This window comes from Panthera onca, chromosome X (genome assembly GCF_046562875.1).
Source record: "Panthera onca isolate mPanOnc1 chromosome X, mPanOnc1 haplotype 2, whole genome shotgun sequence".
NCBI lineage: Eukaryota > Metazoa > Chordata > Mammalia > Carnivora > Felidae > Panthera > Panthera onca.
In genome coordinates, this window is record NC_138357.1 from 91522513 (window position 1) to 91542443 (window position 19931).

A 19931-nucleotide genomic window follows, 5' to 3' on the forward strand; every position below is an offset into this window, starting at 1 on the left:
GCAGAGCAATACAGTAGACACATTTCTGTGTCTCTAGTACCTCACTGTGAGTTTCACTTTGGAACATTTGTGCAAAACATAAAGCTGGCACCTTCACATCTGATAATACACATCTGCTCAAGTAACACGGGGTCTAACTGGTTAAGGATGAAATGTAGCTAACAGCACTTTCCCTTCCAGGTGTCCTTGGGTCCTGGGGCTTTACTGCTGATGGCTTTCTGGGTCGAGTAACCTTGAGGCAAAATCCCTTTGGTAGATCAGTAAATAAAGTCTTTTTACTGCACTTGCTAGAGCAAATAGAGTGAGGGCAATGATCCCGGGCTTTGGACTGTTTAAAAGCTCTAAAAGTCTTCGAAGACATTCCACAGTGGGACAGTGTCTTAGCCTGCTACTGTCCCACGTTCCAACCCATTTCAACGAACTCTTCTGTCCAGTTCCTAGAGAACCAGTGATGTGAATGAATCCTGTCCAACGTGATACGGAGTATCTCGAAATTAAAAAAATACTACAAAAACTGATACAGACAAAGTCTTTTTGGTATCTTAAATTGTGAGAAAAAATATTTTAAATGCAGGATATAATTGTTTAAAAGTGATATTAGGGGTCACCGGGTGGCTCAGTCGGTTAAGCATCTGACTCTTGGTTTTGGCTCGGGTCATGATCTCGAGGTCATGGGATTGAGCCCCGAGTTGAGCCCTGCGTCTAGCTTTGCACTGGGCATAGAACCTGTTTGGGATTCTCTCTCCCTCTTTCTCTGCCCCTTCCCTGCTAGCTCATGTGTGTGGGCTCTTTCTCCCTCTCTCTCTTTGTCTCAAAATAAATAAAATTAAAAAAAAAAGTAATATTAGGTGGAAGAAAACTTTTCTACTCAACAGCAGAAATACAGGATGTGTTCATCTTTCTTCTTAGAGGAGCATTTTTCATATTTTATGAATTCTTTGTAATCACTTTGCGATTACGTAACAGCCCATCAAATGCATACATTGACTTACTTTACATGTTTGACATTTGTTTTCTTGCCACTCGAGTTATGCTGTAATGAAAAAATGCGTAGACCAAAGCTTTTCCAGTATTTGGAATTGTTTCTTTAAGAGAGATTCCAAGAAACAGAATTACCTTAACATACAGAATATTAATGTCTTAGTTTTAGTATCAAAGGTCACCGTATCCCCCCTGCCCTTCTGGCAAAGGCTGTCCCAATTTGCACCATGCCAGTGGTAAGAATGTGTTTCATCAAAACCTCACCAACGTTAGGCATTTTATAATTTTTTAATGTATGCTAATTTAATAGAGAAAACATTGTTTTAATTGCATTTTATATAACTAGAGATGATTTGTTCTTTTAAAATTTTAATGTTTTATTTTTGAGAGAGATAGAGTATGAGTGAGGGAGGGGCAGAGAGCGAGGGAGACACAGAATCTGAAGCAGGCTCTAGGCTCTGAGCTGTCAGCACAGAGCCTGACACAGGGCTCAAACCCATGAACTGTGAGATCAGGACCTGAGCAGAAGTCAGATGCTCAACTGACTGAGCCACCCAGGCACCCCATGGTTTGTTCTTAATACTTTCTTTTGAGTTATCTACTCATGCTATGAAACATTTATATCTTTTGAAGTATCCATGCTTTTATTTATTGATGTATATGAGCTTCTTAGACATTAAAAATATCAATCCTTGGTCTAGCCATGAAAAACCTACCACAAATGAAAACTCAGCACTTTTGCCTGGGAATATAGTTCTAAAATAACCCCATGTTGAAACATCCCTACAACTAAAACTAAGTTGAACCTAAACCATTTTTTATTCCTTTTAAAAATTTTTTTACTTTCATTTATTTTTTTTTTTTAGTTTATGTATTTTGAGAGAGAGCGAGAGAGACTGTGGATACGTGTGTGGATGGGGGAGGGGCAGAGAGAGAGAGAGGGAGAGAGAATCCCAAGCAGGCTCCCCACGGAGCCTGATGTGGAGCTTGAACCCATGAACCATGAGATTATGATCTGAGCTGAAACCAAGAATCGGACGCTGGAAACCACAATTTAAAAAATAATTTAGCTTCTGGGGTGCCTGGTTGGCTACGTCGGTTAAGTGTTGGACTCTTGGTTTTGGCTCAGGTCATGATCTCATGGTTTGTGAGTTCGGGCTCCAAGTTGGGCTCTGTGCTGTGGGCTGTGCACTGGCAGCACAGAGCCTGCTTGGGATTCTTTCTGTCACCCTCTCTCTCTCTGCCCCTGCCCGTTATCTTTCTCTGTCTCTCTCTTTCTCAAAAATGAATAAGTAAACTTAAAAAAAAAATTTTCAGTTTCCTATCGACCTCTTTAAAGTTCCTCACTTTACCACTCTTTTTTTTTTTTTTTACAATTTTTTTTAATGTTTATTTTTGAGACAGAGAGAGACAGAGCATGAGCGGGGGAGGGGCAGAGAGAGAGGGAGACACAGAATCCAAGGTAGGCTCCAGGCTCCCAGCTGTCAGCACAGAGCCCGACGCGGGTCTCGAACTCACGGACCATGAGATCATGATCTGAGCCGAAGTCGGACACTTAACCGACCGAGCCACCCAGGCGCCCCTTTCACTTTTCCACGCTTAAAACAATATTCCAAGGAAGATACTTTCTGCTGCATTCATATTTTAGCTATTTGCACTCATGGCCTTTCTGTTTGCCAAACTTCGAATATCTTTTACATTTTATAAGGGGTTGTTTGAGATCAGAATCCCTATGCCCAGAAAGTAGACCCTGAGCCAGAACTTAGTGTATAGAAAGTGTCTTCAGGATCATTCTTAGGATCAACACCTGGGGAAGTGAAAGGAGCAGGGCCTGGTGGAGGTGAATGGTGCTACAGACAGAGCAAAGGTGTCAGCTGATATCCCAGGGAGCTCTGAAGCTGGGATGGCCCTTCAGAGTTGCTATTGACTTTGAGATAGGGGGACCAGATTCTCCACTCTAACCTTGACCAGTCAATGGATGAGGTGTACTTAGAAAGGGAGCATGATCTTAAGGCAGTTGATTCTTCTTTGCTTTTGCCAACTCCTGGACAGGCTTCAGCTGAGAGATAGAAGCCAGCAGCATTCCTGGCAGTTGGGATAATGAAGTTCTCAGTCCTCAAGGTGGAATCTGGGATGACGGATTGCGACAGGGTTGAAAATGCTGGCGAGACTCACAGTTCTTTGTGGCGAGTGACTTCTCTGCCATATCTGGTCTTCCACAGGCCTGGGAGGGGGAGTGTGGCTTTGTTAAACCTAATTTGGTCCCAGGTCTTTGCATTCTGGGTCTTACCCAGTGGTTTACCTTCGAACTTTGGGTGGAGTTCAGGTGCTTCCTGGCACGTAGAGTCACCATTTCTAAGGTTCACGTGGCGGATCTGTGAATTACACATAACTCCTCTTCTTGCCCCAAGAAGATGCCCACACCAAGCCCTGCAGATCTAAAGGGATCGTGGGAAAACTGGCCTTCCCAGGACCTCGATGTGCCAAAGTGGGCCTCACGTCTTCCTGATCTTTTAACATCCTACATCCTCGCTCAATCTGGACCTGATAGTCCTTGATCAGATCAGAAATCAGTCAGTTTTGATCTTGGATGTTGAAGGAATTGCTACCCAGGCATTGGCTTAAATATTTCTAACAGATTTGAGGGGAAATTTCTAGGCCCCCACAGAAGGCAGGCATTTTGCAGGGTCCTTTCGGTTTGTATTTATTATTATCTACAACCAGAGAACAGAGAGATGTACCAGAGGCCCCTAGATATAAAAGGTTATAGAGGTTCTTCTGAAAGCCTAGCTGTATCTACGGTAAGACTCATTGAAAACTTGTTGAAGAATCATATTCATTGCTTAAAAAGAATGCCAAGGGCCCACTCAGACGAGTTAAGGAGGGGTCATGGGAGATGTTAAGGCAGGTGCTGAAGGTGGCCACCTACAGAGCATCTTAATAGACCTTTCTCGGGGCACTTGGCTGGCTAATCCGGAAGAGTGTGCGACTCTTGATCTCGGGGTTGTGAGTTTGAGCCACACGTTAGGTGTAGAGATGACTTAAATAAATAAAAGTTAAAGACCTTTCTCCCCGAGATTGTTCAAGCCTTTTTTCTTCCAGCTTGCCACGTACTCACAAAAAGAATAGTAATAAGCCTACTGCACTGCTCCTTGAGTCAGAGGAACTTGACTAAACTTCGTCCATGTGCAACTGTAAAGAAATCAGGTAACTGCCCTGAACCTCAGTGTTCTCTTCTGCAAAATGGGAGCAGTATCTGAGCCTGGTTCTTGTGATCGTTCCAATGGCATTAATGTATTAATACCTTACTTCTGGAGTATCACTGAAGCAAAAGGTATTCTGCTTGAGTGAGTTTTTCAGATAACCCATCTATCTAGTAGGTGGCATAATGTTAACTATTTTGAGTGGCAATCTTTAAACATTTTTTTTTATGTTTGTTTATTCTTGAGACAGAGACAGAGCATGAACAGGGGAGGGGCAGAGAGACAGGGAGGCATAGAATCTGAAACAGGCTCCAAGCTCTGAGCTGTCAGCACAGAGCCCGACGCGGGGCTCGAACCCACATACTGTGATATTGTGACCTGAGCCAAAGTCGGATGCTTAACTGACTGAGCCACCCAGGCACCCCTTGAGTGGCAATCTTTTAGAAACTACATTATACATTATATACATTATACATTATAAATCTTTTAGAAACTGCATTATACGTAATACATTGAAGTTTTTTTTTCAGGTTTATTTACTTATTTTGAGAGAGAGAGGGGGAGAGTAAGAGAGAGCATATGAGCAGGAGAGGGGCAGAGAGAGAGGGGGACAGAAGATCCGAAGCGGGCTGGTTGTGTGCTGGCAGCAGAGAGCCCGATGAGGGGCTCGATCTCATGAACTGTGAGATCATGACCTGAGCCGAAGCTGGACGCCCAACCAACTGAGCCACCCAGGCACCCCAAATACAGTGGAGTTTTTGAAAGTCGTTCACAAGAAACATAATCTTCTTGATAACTTTGGTCACCATTATGAATATCAGCCATAGTATTTTGATATCATGAACTCCATTTAAACTGTGTTTTTTCTCAATTTTAACTTTCTGTTGAAGTACACTGTACATCCAGAAAATTGCACAAGCCAAACACAGCTGGGTAGTTAGCACACAGATAAAGAAACAGAGCATTACCAGCATTCCAGAAGCTTGACTCCTGCTCCCTTCTAGTTACTACGTGCACCCCTCCAAGAGAAACCATCATCCGGACTTCTGGTAGCATAGGTTAGTTTTGCCTGAAGTGTTATCTCATTGCAAATATTTTATTTATTTATTTATTTATTTATTTATTTTATTTATTTATTTTTTTTTCTGACTGAGCCACCCAGGCTCCCCCAAATGTTTTTTAAGTTCACATGATCTGGGAAAATATTCTCTATAAAAGCTAGCTTAAGGTTGATGATTTAATTAAAACAAACATGTCTATAGAGTTATCAACATTAAATATAAATATAAAACTTTTGCTCTATCTGACTTCACTGGACAAGTTAAGTTCATATTATCTCTTGCAGGATCTGTCAACAAAAAAAACAATAGCTTAGTAGGAGAGTGGCTGACTTTGATGTCTCCTAAAGTTTTCGTAGGTAATCTAAATGTAATTATTGGGAGCAAATAATTTAGATGTAAGTGAAATAAGAGTTTGTAGATACATATTTTTTAATTTTTTAAATTAAAGAAAAATTTTAATGTTTATTTCTTTTTTTATTTTTTTTTATTTTTTTTTATTTTTTTTTATTTTTTAATATATGAAATTTACTGTCAAATTGGTTTCCATACAACACCCAGTGCTCGCAAATATTTTATTTAACAAGAGTAAATGATCATCTCTTCTTATGATCTCACAATTTTTATGTAATTTAGTACACTTTGATTCTGCTTTGTTAGTTGTTTTTCATCAATTCATCTATTCGAGCTACATTTTTTAAAGTTTTATTTATTTTTTAATTTATTTTTTATTTTTTTATTAAAAAAAAATTTTTTTTTACATTTATTTATTTTTGAGAGACAGAGAGAGACAGAGCACAAGTGGGGGAGGGGCAGAGATAGAAGGAGACACAGAATCTGAAGCAAGCTCCAGGCTCCCAGCTGTCAGCACAGAGCCCGATGCGGGGCTCGAACTCATGAACGGTGAGATCATGACATGAGCTGAAGTCGGGCGCTTAACCGACTGAGCCACCCAGGCAAGGCACCCCTGTTCTGTTTTTGTTTTTTTAAGTTTATTTATTTTGAGAGAGACAGGGATAGTGTGAGTGTTTTCTTAGTGCCCCTTACCCATTTAGCCCATCCCCCCCCCACACCCCCTCCAGTAACCCTCTGTCTGTTCTCCATATTTATGAGTCTCTTATGCTTTGCCCCCTGTTTTTATAGTATTTTTGCTTCCCTTCCTTTATGTTCATCTGTTCTGTGTCTTAAAGTCCTCATATGAGTGAAGTCATATGATATTTGTCTTTGTCTGACTAATTTCGCTTAGCATAATGCCCTCCAGTTCCATCCACGTAGTTGCAAATGGCAACATTTCATTCTTTTTGATTGCCGGGTAATATATATATATATGTATATATGTATATATGTATATATATACACACACACACACACACACACACACACACACACCACGTCTTCTTTATCCATTCATCTGTCGATGGACATTTGAGCTCTTTCCGTACTTTGGGTATTGTTGCTGGGGGTGCTATAAACATGGGGGTGCATGTGTCCCTTTGAAACAGCACACCTGTATCCCGTGGATAAATGCCTAGTAGTGCAATTGCTGGGTCGTAGGGCAGTTTTATTTTTAGTTTTTTGAGGAACCTCCATACTGTTTTCCAGAGTGGCTGCATCAGTTTGCATTCCTACCAACAATGCAAAAGAGATCCTCTTTCTCCGCATCCTCGCCAACATCTGTTGTTGCCTGAGTTGTTAATGTTAGCCATTCTGACAGGTGTCAGGTCGTATTTCACTGTGGTTTTGATTTGTATTTCCCTGATGATGAGTGATGTTGAGCATTTTTTTCATGTGTCGGTTGGCCATCTGGATGTCTTCTTTGGAGAAGTGTCTATTCATGTCTTTTGCCCATTTCTTCACTGGATTATTTGTTTTTTGGGTGTTGAGTTTGTTTGATAAGTTCTTTATAGATTTTGGGTACTGAACCTTTATCTGATATGTCATTTGCAAATATCTTCTCCCATTCTGTCGGTTGCCTTTTAGTTTTGCTGATTGTTTCCTTTGCTGTGCAGAAGCTTTTTATTTTGATGAGGTCCCAGTAGTCCATTTTTTTTTGTTCCCTTGCCTCCAGAGACGTGTTGAGTAAGAAGTTGCTGCAGCCAAGATCAAAGAGGTTTTTGCCTGCTTTCTCCTCGAGGATTTTGATGGCTTCCTGTCGTAAATTTAGGTCTTTCATCCATTTTGAGTTTATTTTTGTGTCTGGTGTAAGAAAGTGGTCCAGGTTCATTCTTCTGCATGTTGCTGTCCAGTTTTCCCAGCACCACTTGCTGAAGAGACTGTCTTTATTCCATTGGATATTCTTTCCTGCTTTGTCAAAGATTAGTTGGCCATACGTTTGTGAGTCCATTTCTGGGTTCTCTATTCTGATCCATTGATCTGAGTGTCTGTTCTTGTGCCAGTACCATACTGTCGTGATGGTTACAGCTTTGTAGTACAGCTTGAAGTCTGGGATTGTGATGCCTCCCGTTTTGGTTTTTTTTTTTTCAAGATTGCTTTGGCTATTCAGGGTCTTTTCTGGTTCCGTACAAATTTTAGGATTATTTGTTCTAGCTCTGTGAAGAATGCTGGTGTTATTTTGGGGCACCTGGGTGGCTCAGTCGGTTGAGCGTCCAACTTTGGCTCGGGTCATGATGTTGCGGTTTGTGAGTTCGAGCCCCGCGTCGGGCTCTGTGCTGACAGCTCAGAGCCTGGAGCCTGCTTCAGATTCTGTGTCTCCTTCTCTCTCTGCCCCTCCCCCACTTGTGCTCTGTCTCTCTCTGTCAAAAATAAATAAATGTAAAATTTTTTTTTTTTTAGAAAAGAATGCTGGTGTTATTTTGATAGGGATTGCATTGAATATGTAGATTGCTTTGTAAAATGTATCGACATTTTAACAATATTTGTTCTCCCTATCCAGAAACATGCAATCTTTTTCCATTTTTTTTTTTGTGTCTTCTTCAATTTCTTTCATAAGCTTTCTATAGTTTTCAGTGTATAGATTTTTTACCTCTTTGGTTAGATTTATTCCTAGGTATTTTATGGGTTTTGGTACAAGTGTAAATGGAATCGATTCCTTTATTTCTCTTTCTGTCGCTTCGTTGTTGGTGTATAGGAATGCAACCGATTCTGTGCGTTGATTTTATATTCTGCAACTTCGCTAAATTCATGACTCAATTCTAGCAGTTTTTTGGTGGAATCTTTTGGGTTTTCCATATGGAGTATCAGGTCATCTGCAAAGAGTGAAAGCTTGACCTCCTCCTGGTCGATTTGGATGCCTTTTATTTCTTTGTGTTTCACTGCAGAGGCTAAGACTTCCAATACTATGTTGAATAACAGTGGTGAGAGTGGACATCCCTGTCTTGTTCCTCACCTTAGGGGGAAAGCTCTCAGTTTTTCCCCATTGAGAATGATATTAGCGTTGGGTCGTTCATCTGTGGCTTTTATGATCTCGCGGTATACTCCTTCGATCCCTACTTTCTTGAGGGTTTTTATCAAGAAGGGATGCACATTTTGTCAAATGCTTTCTCTGCATCTATCGAGAGGATCATATGGCTCTTGCCCTTTCTTTTATTGATGTGATGAATCACGTTAATTGTTTTGTGGATATTGAACCAGCCCTGCATCCCAGGTATAAATCCCACTGGTCGTGGTGAATAATTTTTTTAATGTATTATTGGATCTGATTGGCTAATATCTTGTTGAGGATTTTTACATCCATGTTCATCAGGGAAATTGGTCTATAGTTCTCCTTTTTAGTGGGGTCTCTGGTTTTGGAATTTAGCTACATTTTTAAAAAAAGTTTATTTATTTTGAGAGAGAAAGAGACAGCATGAATGCGGGAGGGGCAGAGAGAAGGAGAGAGAGAATCCCAAGCAGGCTCCTTGCTGCCAGCCAGCATGGAGTCCAACACGGGGCTTGATCCCAGGAATGGTGAGATCATGACCTGAGCAGAAAACAAGAGTCGGATGCTTAAGTGACTGAGCCACCTGTGCACTCCAAGCTACATTATGTGATACCTGTTATATGCCTGACACTGTTCTAACAACTGAGGACAAGACACACCCAGTCCTTGACCTTGTGGAATTCACATGGGAGGACAGACAAAAGTAAACATAGAAAAGTACTAAAGATTGTCTTAAGTGTTATGATGGGAATCATTAAAGTTCTAAGATAGGGAGTAGAGTGAGACACTTCTTTTTAAATTTTTAAAATTTTTGTTTAATTCTTTGTTTACTTTTGAGAGAGAGAGAGAGAGAGAGAGAGAGCGCGCGTGAGTGAGCTCGAGTGGGGCAGGGGCACAGAGAGAAGAGGACAGAGGATCCGAAGCAGGCTCTGTGCTGTCAGCAGAGAGCCTGCCTGACATGGGGCTCAAACTCAGGAGTCATGCGATCGTGACCTGAGTGGAAGTTGGATGCTTAACTGACCAAGCCACTCACGTGCCCCTCAACATTTTTAATTTTAATTTTTTAAAGGTTTATTCAAGTCATCTCTACACCCCGTGTCGAGCTCAAACTCACGACCCTGAGATCAAGAGTTGCGTGCTCCTCTGACTGAGCCAGCCAGGTGGCCCTAGGGAGTAAAGTGAGACGCTTTTGGCGGAATTGCCCTGAAACACATTTTTCAAGAGGGACATTGAGGTTAAGCAAGCGCCAGCCATGCAAAAAGTCAGGGGAAGCATGTAACAAAAGTAGAGGAACAGGAGGCTCAAAGGCCTTGCGTTGATCCTAGAGCTTAGCATATTCTAGGAACTTATTATCAGGCCCATGTGGAGGAGGTATTTTGAACAAGGGAAATGTGGTAAGGGTGAATTTGGAAAGATGAGCAGAAGAACATTCATGTAGCGTCTTCTAGGGCATATGGTGAGCATGTTGGATCGTATTTTCCGAGCACTCGGAAGCAGTTGGAAGATTTCATGGAGGGACATACAACGATGCGATGTTTGTTCTAGCCTCTGTGGGGAGAGTGGATGGAAAGAGAGAAGCATGGACGTGAGGAGGAGGGAAGTTACGAGGAGGGGTGTTAAAGCCTACACAACAGGAATGGAGTCGCTCATTGCTAAGCCCCTTGTCGCCAAACTGAGACTTAGAGTTTTGGCTGTCCCCAGATTGGAATCTTAAACCAATCAGGAATCACGTGCTGTACATGAGTTAGGTAATCTGCTTGATAATCCCTACCATCCCCTGTAAGGAAAGTAATCTTGCAATAACCAACCCAGCTTTTGCCTAATATTAAACTTCCTTGTTCCTTCTCCCTTCTGCCTAGAAAATCTCTTGCCTGTGCAGCCCTTTCTATTATCTAAACTGGATGGTGCCCGATTCGTGAACAGCTGAATAAAGCCATGAAATCCTTTAAAATTTACCCAGTTGATTTTTTTTATTCTTTAACAGCAACTACTGCTGCAGTCCTTGTGGAAAGGGCTAGCGGCTTGGACCAAGGTTGAAGCAGTGGAGCTGGAAACAGCAGGCGCGTTCCGGACCTGTTTTGTAATCAGAATTGACAGGGCTTCTCAGTCAGTTGGGTGTGGTGTACGCGTGCGCGTACATGCGCTTACGCGCGTGTACGTGCGTTTACATGCTGTACGTGCGCTTACGTGCCTGTATGTGCGTGGCCGTGCGTGGCCGTGCGCTTACCTGCTGACGTGCGAACGTGCACCCAGAGGGGAGGGACGTGGCCGAGGAGAGATGAGGGAAAGGTAGGAGTTGGGGTTGACTCCTGGATGACTCCTAGGAGCAGCTAGAAGAATCGTGGAATGGTGGCGCCGCCATTTATTGGGGGGTGGGGAGGAGGGGAGGTTGGTTTTTTTCCCCCTCGGTCATAAAAATAAAGCAATATGTTTTCCAATGAAGTGGCCTCAGAAAACCTACTCTAGTACTAGGTGAATGTTCGGTAAATAAATGGTAAATAAATGAATAGCCTTTAAGATCGACTGTTAACTTTAACTTTACGTATGTATAAGTAATCTCTGTGGCCAAGTGTGGGGCTCGAACTCCTGACACCAAGATCAAGAGTCGCATGGTCTACCGACTGAGCCTGCCAGGCGCCCCCCGGAGATGAACTGTTAACTTTCATCACTGTCCCCTTTCATTACTTGCCCACACCTTCAGATTTTCTTGTCTTTAATCTTATGAGGCCTGGAAACCCAGGTAACATCCTGTCAGCTCCGTGCAATTCAATCTTTATCATCATTCCTCTTTTTTTTTTTTTTTTTTTCCCCATTCCCTCCAGTTCTGGTAGAACCTGTGCTCTGGATCCTATCCTTTAGTATTGTGAAATAACAAAAGTCAACCGAGTACATTTGAAGATCTAATTGGCTTTATTAAGCGATTCAGGACCCTGGTAGCATCCCATCTCGAAAGGAAGCAGGGCGGGGCAAAGAAGTTACTAGCAAAAGAAAAGAAAGGATCCCTTCAGGCCTGGATGGCTGCCTTTAGGGGGTGGGGATGAGGAAGGAAACAGCCAGGATTTTAACCTACAGGTTACACTCAGGGAATTTCAGATCCGACTGTTGGAAGGTGACACTCCTGGGAGAGGTTGAAGCTGAAAGAGTCTTGATTTGCTGTCGTGGGGGGCAAAGGATTCCATGTTTCCCCCAAATGTCTCCATTTGGGGCTGTTTTTTTATTTTTATTTTTATGTTCGTTCTAAGATTTTTTTTGTTTTGTTTTGTTTTTTTTTTTTTAGCAAGCTTTACACCCAACATGGGACTCGAACTCACAACCCTGAGATCAAGAGTCGCAGGCGGCACCGGCTGAGTGAGTCAGGCACCTCAGGCTTGTTTCTATCTAAAAGGTATTCGTATCATCTCTAGCTATTTTTACTCTCTCCCTCTTCATCGCTGCATTCTCCCTTGCCCCCATTATTTTTAGCCCCTCCTTTTCTCTGCTCTCATCCCATCAAAATGTAAATACGCTCGAGTTTCTCCCATTAAAAAGTGATGAGAGAAAACCAGGCTTTAAAGGCCTGAGCTAGGAGGAAAAAGCCATCTTAGGTTTCCTTCTAGGTCGGCATGATTGTGTGTAAACTTGGTTTAAACAGAGCCTGATGCCTCACCTGCTTTGTGAGCACCTGCTTTGTGAATGCATTGCCTAAAGGAAAACCACCTTGTTCTTGAGACAACACCAGTGCTCCTACCCCCTGCACTCCTTGATGTGAAACCCCTTGACTCCTGCCTATATGCTAATCTATAATCTGCGCTTTTTTACAAGATGTAAAAAAGTACATAAGTTCGTAAAAACGGTTCATTCTCCAGAGTACCCTCTGGAGTGAACAGTGTGTTTCTTGGGCAGCTGTCCTAATTTAGGGTGGAATAAAATTCTCTTTGTTTCTTTTAATGTTGATTTATTTATATTTGAGGGAGGGGAGGAGCAGAGAGAAAGAGAGAGGGAGATAGAGAATCCTAAGCAGAATTTCCTATCTGTTAGCGAGAGTCGGGGCATGAGCCCATGAACCAGGAGATCGTGACCTGAGCCGAAATGAAGAGGCAGACGCTCAACCCACTGAGCCACCCAGGCGCCTCTCTCTTTGTTACTGTTAGAGATTCTAAAGGGTTTGTTCATTTTGCCTCTACAAAAGCAAAAGCAAAAAAAAGTCTCTTTTTGTCCCCTCCTGCTTCCCCTATTGCTTATTCCATTCTTTCTCATTTCCTGGTTCTCTCATCATCTAGCTCTCACAACCCCTTTGCACAACCAAACTTCTAGAACGAGTTGGTTACACTTGATGTTTTTCCTAGTTCTGCTCCCACTCTTTAGAGATCTGTATTCTGGCTCTACCACTAGGCTCAGTCTGGTTTTGCCAAGCTTTTTTTGTTTTTTTTTTAATGTTTATCTATTTTTGAGAGAGAAAGAGAGAGAGAGAGAGAGAGAGAGGGAGAGAGAGAGAATCCAAAGCAGGCTCCAGGCTCCGAGATGTCAGCACAGAGCCCAACATGGGGCTCAAACCCACGAACCGTGAGATCATGAGCTGAGCCAAAGTCAGGGGCTTAACTGACTGAGCCACCCAGGCACCCCTGGTTTTGCCAACTTTTGTCAATCAGCTGCTTATCACTGAGCTAATGAACATTTGTTAGCTGTCATTTTCTTTGGCTTGGTTTTTTTTTATGTTTTATTTTTGAAAGAGCAGGGAAGGGGCAGAGAGAGAGGGGACAGAGGATCGGAAGTGGGCTCTGTGCTGACAGCAGAGAGCCTGATGTGGGGCTCGAACTCACGAACTGCAAGATCATGGCCTGAGCCTAAGTCGGCCGCCTAACAGACTGAGCCACGCAGGGGCCCCATTGTCTTTGCTTTCATCAGCACTCATTGTCTCCTCTCTCCTGGAAGCCCTCTTTCCTTTTGTTTCTGGAGCCATCACACGTTTCGATTTCTACCTACTTTTCCGGAGGCTCTCTCTCTGACTCCTTCCCTTCTGCCTTTTCTGGATGGTTTTTTTTTTGTCTTTCGTGACGTTGACTTAGGGACCCTCTCTTTTCACTCTATGTCCTCTGAGTGGGTGATCTCATCTTCTTGTCTGGCTTCCTTTACCAAACACAGGGTGAAGACTCCCAAGTCAGATCTTCCATGAGAGCCCCAGACAGGAGTCATCCGCCTGCCACTAAAATGTCATCACTTGTATGTGGGCACTAGAAGTTCACTCAACAGGTCTAGAATAAAATTCCTCATTTCCCCCAACATAATTGCTACCTCTCCTCTCCTTTATTATCTTAATGATCTGCACGATCATCTACCTGGCTGAAAAAATCACTTCCTCCAAGAAGCCTTCTGTGATTGTCTGCCCTAGTTTAGGTCTCACTGCCATGTATTCCTTTAATTCTCTTCCAATAATGGCATGCACACGATTTTATTACAGTCATTTATTTAATTATCTATATCCTTCTATACAATGTAAGGTTCGTGAGTGCATGAACTTGTCAATCTAAAGTTGTCGGGAGGCAGTAGTTTAGGAAGAACATTCATTTGGGATCAGAGAATTGCAATTCGGGGTACACAGATTTGGGTAGCAACCCATATAGTGTCCCTCTGAGGGAGCAAAAGTCAGGGTTTTTAAAGTGTAAAAGGAATGCCTGTATATGTTAAGATTTTTCTTAATGTTTATTTTATTTTTGAGAAAGATAGAGCAGGGAAGAGGCAGAGAGAGAGAGGGACACAGAGAACCTTAAGTGGGCTTTGTGCTGACAGCAGAAAGCCCGATGCAGGGCTCGAACTCACGAAGTTCGAGCTGAAGTAGGACGCTTAACCGACTTAGCCACCCAGGTGCTCTTTGCTCCTTGATGTTTTGACACGCCACCAGTCGTCTATTGATTCTGGTTTTCTTAAAATTGTGAAGACTATTTTGAAAATATTATTAGAGCCTGAACATCTTAACATGGTTTTTTAGTTACGCTCAGCATTTTTCTACCTCAACGATTTGAAGGTTTATAGATGAGCTAAGGCAATAAATAGTCCCAGGGTAGCAAGTTGTCTCAAAAGTGTAATTTAATGCCTTCTTTTCAAAAGCAGCTGTTTGGTGTTGTGAGTATGCAGTTCCAAATCCGAGATTATTTAACCTAGATGAAAGTAAGAGCATCTGACCAGTGAGGTTGAGGGACTCCAGACTTTTCTGAAGAACCGGACAACCAGATGTTCCCCTTGGGTCCTAGGCCATGCCACGTGCTCACCAATCCCATTTCATTTTCCAGTATCTGGATGCATGGGAAGGGGACAGTCCCCGAATTCTGTTGCATTTAGGTTTCAGTTACATGGCTGGATTCCGGATAATGAGTTGGCATGCGAAACTGAGCGGAAGACACGTTTTCTGAATGGTAGAGCTTCAGAATGGTGGAGCTCCTATGCCTTGGGTGACTTCAGTGTGCAGCACAATCTTCCACTGAGTGTTACTGATCACCTGATTTAAGTAAGGAATAATCTTTTGTTGGGTTAGGCTGCTGAGATTTGAGGGTTTTCTGATGAATCTACCCATCATTGATAGGAACCTGGGACCGAACTGAAAATTTATTTATTTTTAAGTGTATTTATTTTGAGAGAGAGTGAGGGGGGCGGTGGAGAGAATCCCAAGCAGGCTCCACACTGTCAGCGCAGAGCCCGACGGGCAGCTGGAACTCACGAACCCGGAATTCACGACCTGAGCCAAAACCCAAGAATTGGATGCTTAACCGACCGAGCCACCCAGGCACCCTCTGAACCGAAAATTTGGAACTGAGGTTAGAATTTTACTCTGGTTCCTAGGCAAACATTTCAGAAAAAGCTACTTTACTCCACAACGTGGGAGAGTTTGTAAGTAAACCGGCATTTTGCTGGGGTCCTTCCCTTTTTTAAGAGAGATCATTTACTTACTTATAGATATAACCAGAGGGTTTCATTTTATTTTTTTCGTATGTTCTCTCCAAACCTTTTTTTTTTTTTTTTAGAGGCTTAGTGTTTCCTGTGGCATCCGGCTTAACTGTGGGAAGACTTCCAGGGCCAGAAATCACCAGTGTTTTCTCTTTTGGAGATATGAGGTCTGTCTTCTGGGTACCCCATCCCTAAAGGGATAAAGTGTTTTTAGAAAAGAGGAACAGAGAGCCGAGAGAGAAATTAAAGTTCTTGCTTCATTTGACTTTCCATTTCCTGAGAGATGTACCTAGAGCCCTTGATCTTCCCTTGGAAACGGTCACTCTCCTCCAGCTCCCCCCAACTGCCATTTGGCTTTTCTATCCTTAGCTTTGCCTTTTGCTTCCCAAGTACCCTTTGTTTCACATCTCTCAGTCTGAATACTCTCTCTTCCTTGTCAAAAAAATCGCATTCCATTTCACGTGGAAAGGCCTCTGTGTTCAACACAGAGATGCACCACCGAGATCCGTCTGGAAGAAAAGATGTGCTAGCTAGTGGTGAGGAGTGCAATTAGCAGACAGCTTCCAGCCCTTGGCTCTTCCAGGGTGGGCCTTGTCTGCAGAGAGCTGCCTTGTGGAGGTCATGCCCTTCCGGCACAGCCCCCGTCCAATGGCCGAGGGAGGGCGTGGTATAAACACCCTGTTATTTTGGCCAGATGGGAGAGATCTCTGATGAGCAATTTTTTTTTTAGGATTTTACTTTATTTTTTAAAGTTTATTTATTTTGAGAGACAGAGAGAGAGAGAGAGAGAGAGCAAGCAGGGGAGGGGCACAGAGAGAGGGAGAGAGAGAAAGAATCCCAAGCAGGCTCCACACTGTCTCAGTGCACAGAGCATGATGTGGGGCTTGAACTCACGAACCGTGAGATCATGACCTGAGCTGAAATCAAGAGTTGGACGCAAAACCACCTGAGCCACCCGGGCCCCCCCAAAGATTTTATTTTTAAGTAATCTCTGCATGCCACGTGGGGCTCGAACTTACAACCCTGAGATCAAGAGCAGCCTGCTTTACCGACTGAACCAGCCAGGTACTCGGCAGGCAATTCTATCTTCAGAGATTCCCCTTGGGATTGAATTAATCAGACCGGCTCGGTAACCCAGCTTCTCCTTTTGTTCCCCTTCCTTTCAAACATGTTGATTGCTAATAAGCATCTTGCACCCCAGACTCTGTCACAGCATCTTCTTCCTGAGAGCTCAACCTGTAGGAGGCTGTCTGGATCCTGTCTGGTTCCTGAATTTGTCTGCCAAGTATCCTGCATATTTCTGGGTAGAACTTGCTTGATGTTTATGGCTGGTTGGTCAGCAGGCAGTAGTGGGAGTAGGGTGTGTGAACGGGTGGAGACCTACTTTTGTCCAAGGGGACTGTTGTCAATAACAGCTCCATTACTCAGTGACTTAAGCACCTCTTTTTTTTTTTCTTTTTTTTTTTTTTTTTTTTACATTTATTTATTTTTGAGAGACCGAGAGAGACAGAGCACAAGTTAGGGGAGGGGCAGAGAGAGAGAGAGGACACAGAATCCAAAGCAGGCTCCAGGCTCTGAGGTGTCAGCACAGAGTCCGACGTGGGGCTCAAACTCACGAATCGTGAGATCAGGACCTGAGCCGAAGTCGGACGCTTAACCTAACCAACTAAGCCACCCAGGTGCCCTGTCTTAAGCACCTCTCTTAAGTGCTGCCATTCATTTCCTTTAGAGATCATACAGTTCAGATACATACTGGGGAAAAAACATACTCCCCCAATTAACAAAGGGCTGTCTGCTTTAAGAAAATTTTTTTTAATGTTTTATTTATTTTTGAGGGAGAGAGAGGGAGGGAGAGAGAAAGAGAGAGAGAGAGAGACAGAGAGAGAACGAGTGTGGGGGAGGAGCAGAGAGAGAGGGAGACACAGAAGCAGAAGCAGGCTCCAGGCTCTGAGCTGTCAGCACAGAGTCCGACGTGGGGCTCAAACTCACGAATCGTGAGATCATGACCTGAGCTGAAGTGAGCCACCCAGGCACCCCAGGGCCGTCTGCTTTTAGAGACAGTGGAAAATGTGGGTTTTTATTTTTTGGGTTTTTTTTTGTTTTTTGTATTATTTGAGAATAATACAACTGCTAACAGTCATATTTCCGCTGTAATCCAGTGATTCAATTCTGCCATAGAAAAGAAATTAATTGGGATAGGTGAAAGTCATAACAAGTGTTAAGCATCAATAGTAAGCTCATAATAGGCAAAATTCAGAGGATGTGTTAAGTACAGATAATGAGTAATCATGTGAAGCAGGCAGAATATAAAAGGTTTTAAATTTAGATAGTAAGTCATCTAATTAAAAAAAAAAACGTTTTAATGTTTCTATTTATTTTTGAGAGACCGAGAGAGACAGAGTGCGCGTGGGGGAGGGGCAGGGAGAGGGAGACACAGAATCTGAAGCAGGCTCCAGGCTCTGAGCTGTCAGCACAGAGCCCGATGCGGGGTTTGAACTCCATCATGACCTGAGCCGAAGTCGGAAGTTTAACTGACTCAGCCACCAGGTACCCTAATAAGTTAGTCCTCTTAAGATAATAAATGGAATATGTGATTGAACAGACAAGACCGTTCTTATGAGTAGAGGGTGGTGATGGGAAGACCAAAGCCACATCGCCATCATGCTACCTCTGGCTGACAGTTATGTCACCCCTAAACTGGCCACCCATTGGTATCAAACATCCTGTAGGGGAACAGTTATGGCTTCACATGTGTTCTTCCCAAGAAAAACGAATGACTCTCATAGCTGTTGAACAGGCTTACTGACAAGCTACACGTCCAAGTGTGCTTGTCTCTGCGTCTCCCCAACTGGGCAAGTGTATACCTGTAATCTCAGGAATCTTCAATGTGCGAGCTGAGAGCCCACAATACGTAGTTTGTAACTACACCATCATTGGGGTAAGGCTGATGTGGAGAGGGGGGAGAGAGAGAGATGGACAGAAAGAGAGAAATATTGAGGAAGAGTGGGAGAGGGAGAGAGAAAAGGAGAACATTCGAAGGATTCAGATGTGTGGTTCTTCCACCCCTGCCTGTACACTATTCTAAGTATATTAAGCTATCCCATTTCTACCTTCTTGTTCCTCACTGTAGTTTACTTATTTTTTATTTTTATTTTTTAAATGTTTGTTTTATTTTTATTTATTTTGAGAAAGAGACAGTGTGAGCGAGGGAGAGGGAGAGAGAATCCCAAGCAGGCTTTGTACTGACGCGGGGCTCGATCCCATGAATCTTGAGACCATGACCTGAGCATTTTAGTCAGAAGCTGAAATCAAGAGTCAGACGCTTAACTGACTCAGTCACCCAGGCACCCTTCCTCACAGATTTAATAAACTGTGTCTTTATTATTTGTATCATAATGTGGTTTGGGAATCTTTCTGTTCTGTAACCTCCAGGATTTTGGGATACCTTGGCTGATAGTGATGATGGCCCCCATTTTGTCAAAGTGATTTCCCACATGATAGAGTAGGTCACCATTACTTTGCTTTCTTACTAAGCAGCTCGGCACTCTTAAGCGGCAGTCACAAGGCAACACCACTAATATTTAATCGGAACTTTATCTGCTTTACAGGCAAACACACTCATTTTTGCTTTAGGTGGTTATGGTTTTAAAATAAGTCCAGGGGCACCTGGGTGACTTGGTCGGTTAAGCGTCCGACTTCGGCTCAGGTCATGATCTCAAGATTCGTGGATTCGAACCCCTCCTTGGGCTCTGTGCTGACAGCTCCCAGCCTGCTTCAGATCCTCTGTCTCCCTCTCTCTCTTCCCTGGCCCCGCTCATGCTCTCTCTCTCTCTCTCTCTCTCTCTCTCAAATAAAAAATAAACATTAAAAAAAAATTTAAATAAGTCTACAAATTTTTTGCTCCTTCTTTCAAGATGTGGAGTTGAATTTCCTCTTTGAGTGTGTGTGGGCTGGGCTTTGAGACTCACTTCTAATGAATAGCATGGCAGAACTGATGCTATCTACTTCCAGGATGAAGTCATGATGCCACTGTGGTTTCTTCTTTGCTTCTCTCGGCCTTGGATCGTTGTCTCTTGGGGATATCCGCTCTTATTGTGACCCATGGTATGTGCCTGTGCTGTGACCCATCTGGTAGCAGCTGAGGTCTTTGGCCAACAGTCACATGAGTGAGCTTGGAGAAGGCTTTCCTTCTCTGTGTCTGTAGGGTGACTTTAGCCCTGGCCAACATTATGACCTTAGGGCAGCCCCCGAATCAGAGCTACCCACTAGGCTGCTCTCAGATTTTCGACCAACAGAAACTTTTCAATATTGGTTGTTTTAAGACACCAAGTTTCAGAGTAACTTGTTATTCAGCCCTAGGTAACTAATACAATGATCCAGTATGACAGGTTG

At 43.1% G+C, this 19931-nt stretch overlaps 1 long non-coding RNA gene across 1 annotated transcript in view; it reads left to right on the forward strand.

Annotated features, from left to right (window-relative positions):
- LOC145713927 (uncharacterized) overlaps positions 1 to 19931 on the forward strand; it is a 465264-nt gene that overhangs the window by 16894 nt on the left and 428439 nt on the right. Inside the window, exon 2 of the long non-coding RNA XR_014136730.1 lies at positions 11899 to 12006. This is a non-coding gene — a long non-coding RNA (uncharacterized LOC145713927). The remainder of the gene's footprint in view (positions 1 to 11898; positions 12007 to 19931) is intronic.